A 3,140-nucleotide genomic window follows, 5' to 3' on the forward strand; every position below is an offset into this window, starting at 1 on the left:
GACAGCACTTAACAACAACATAACAGAAAAGCAAATAGGAATAGCTACATGGTTTCTTCTGTCTGCAAGAATAGCAGAGCATGATTGGGAAGGCAACATACAATAAGAGGGAGACTTGCAGAGGAAAGATGAAGATAGTAGGAGACACACGGAGGAATGCAAGAATCGAAGTAAATAAATACTATTAAGTGATTGTACATGCAGTGGACCTCGGCCACTGCAATGAAATGAAGTATGTGACCTGTCGAATGTGGGATTGACAGTCCACTCTACAAACCTTCACCCAACCCACAAAAAGTTTGAAAAAAAAAAACAAAGAATAGCACAACAGTGACTCATGAAAAGCCAGTGTTTCCGGATCACCACACATTGTTTTAATAGCTATCTGCATGGTATAGCAGACAAAGGAAGCTTAGTGATACAGTGGTATATGGACAAAGGAGACCTAGTGGGGGTTGCTAACCAGAAGGTCTGCAGTTCAAAGCCACCAGCCACTCTGTGGAGAAAGATGTGGCACTCTGTTTCCATAAGGATTCCAGCTTTGGGAAAGCTATGGAACAGTTCTACTCTGTCCCATAGGGGAGCTATGAGTGGAAATCGACTGGACAGCATTGAGTTTGTTTTTAATAGTGGACAAAATAATATATAAAAACTCTATAATAGATACATTAGCATATTACCTAGAACTTTCTCTAAATGAACTCCTCAAAATCTAATTCTAAAGGAAGATTAATTGTACAACTCAACATGTGTTGAGTTTTGGGAAAGTAAATGAAATCATCTGGTATAACTGATTATTACCAAGTCTTCAAACAGTACCTGTATTCTCATCTGGATTTCACAGAAACCAGTTCAGTGTTTTCTTTTTTTTTCTTCTGTTGGCAAAACCATGGCACTCACTTATCTGTCTTCAGAGCTCTCTCATGAAGCTTTAACTTGATGTGTGGTTCTGATTTCTTTATGCAGTGAACTACTTTTTCTTGCAGCTGTATTTTTGAGGATTATTTAGATATCTTTCTCTAGATTGCATGTGCATTTGCTTCTGCCAGATCCCTCGTTGCACTTCGAACTCAAAGCCACTTTAAAATTTCTACAAGTCTTTTTTTTTTCCCCCTTTTGCAAAAGATAACTGTACTATGAATTTAGGCCACATACCCACATAAAACTAGTTGCTTCCTATGAATTCTTAAGGGACAATTTTTTTTTACTGCTCCACATAACACCAAGAAATAGTCTCTATTTATGTTTAATTGACCTAAACACTGATGATGTTGCCCTTTAGGGTTCCAGCTTGAGGAGGAAGTATGTGGATTGTGTCTTTCCCCAAAAAAGTGTTGGAAATCTTAGCTCCTGTGGTTATAATCCCATCTGGGAATGGATTTGTTCTTTTTCTGATTATTCCTCTAGCAGATGATTATTGAGAGATTTTTCCTTAAGCTCAGTGATTTGTCTTTCCATTGATTCAACTAACACTAACCCAAGTACTAACCATAACCCTAAAAACAAATGAAGCCCTAGGTCTAGCCATGACCTACCCTACACCTCAACCCCCATCCACTCCCCACCTCCCCCAACCCGCCCCCCAAACAAAAGGTGACTGGCTTAAAACATACTTTACAATGATATGGCCTGTTAACAACAACAACAAAATCCATTGCTCATATCCCACATAAATCTTTTGGGGTTGTAGTTAAGCAAAGGCAGAGATGCTGAAAGGATCCATGACAGTGGAGTTAATACCCTTGACATTCAACCTGTTGAAAGAAGATATATGTTATCGGGTGGTTCTGATGGTGTGATTGTACTTTATGACCTTGAAAACTCCAGCAGACAACCTTACTACACATGTAAATCAGTGTGTTCCACTGGCAGAAACCACCACAAGGATCACAAATATAGTGTGGAGACTAGGCAGTGCTGTCCCCATTACAGTGGCATGTTCACCTCAAGCTCATTTGATAAAACTCAGAAAATATGGGATACAGACACATTACACACTGTGGATGTATTTAATTTTGAGGAACCAGTTTATAGTCATATGTCTCCAGTTGCCACCAAGCACTGTATAGTAGCAGTTGGTACCCTAGGACCCAAAGTACAACTTTATGACTGAAGTCTGGATCCTGTGTCCACATTCTACCTGGTCACAGAAAAGAAATATTGGTGGTTTATGATCACCACATTATGAATAGATCTTGGCAACTGCAAGTGCCAATAGTAGGGTAAAATTATGGGATGTGCAGAGAGATTTAGGATGTTTGATTACTCCTAATCAACATAAACTATTTAATTAGCACACACTGTTCCTAATGAAAAAGGTAATGGCTTATGTTTTACAAATGATGGCCTTCACCTCCTCACTGTTGGTACAGAAAATCAAATGAGGCTCTGGGATAGTTCCAGTGGAGACAGTACACCAGTGAAATTTGGAAAAATTTGTAATGACAGTAGAAAAGGATTGAAACCCACTGTCTCCTGTGGCTGCAGTTCAGGATTTGTTTTTGTGCCATATGGTAGCACCATTGCTGTTCATACAATGTTCTTGTATGATAATGTTCATACAATGTTCTTAAGATAGTGATACTTAAGGGACATTATAAAAGTGTTGACTGCTGTGTATTTCAGCCTAATTTCCAGAAACTTTATAGCAGTATTCTTGCTTGGGTACCAACTTCATGTGAACTAGTTTCTAATGATGATAAGACCACAAGCAAATCACAACTAAACCCAGCATTTGAAGATGCCTGGAGAGGCAGTGATGAAAAAGGATAAAGATCAGTCCTCAGTACTTTGTAGCTATTGGTGAAGCTTCTCAAATTGGGACTATTAAATTAGCTCAAAATATGAGTGACTTCTCTTGTTTTAAATGAAGTCATATTTGCCTGAACTTCTAAAACAGACTTGTATGTTGTTGTTGTTAGGTGCCATCGAGTCAGTACCGACCCATAGCAACCTTATGCACAGCAGAACGAAACACTGCCCAGTCCTGGGCCAACCTCACTACTATTGCCACGCTTAAGTCCATCAACACTGCCACTTGGCCAACCCAAATCGCTGGGGGTCTTCCTCTTTTTCTCTGACCCTCCACCTTACCAACATGATATCCTTCTCCAGCGACTGGTCCCTCCTGACAATATGTC

At 39.6% G+C, this 3,140-nt stretch overlaps 2 pseudogenes; one reads left to right on the forward strand and one right to left on the reverse strand.

Moving 5' to 3' along the window:
* The window catches only part of LOC102840066, a 1,013,887-nt pseudogene that overhangs the window by 983,334 nt on the left and 27,413 nt on the right, over positions 1 to 3,140 (reverse strand).
* LOC102826611 lies at positions 1,697 to 2,772 on the forward strand (annotated as a pseudogene).

This window comes from Chrysochloris asiatica, unplaced genomic scaffold, assembly GCF_000296735.1.
Source record: "Chrysochloris asiatica unplaced genomic scaffold, ChrAsi1.0 scaffold00042, whole genome shotgun sequence".
Taxonomy (NCBI): Eukaryota; Metazoa; Chordata; class Mammalia; order Afrosoricida; family Chrysochloridae; genus Chrysochloris; species Chrysochloris asiatica.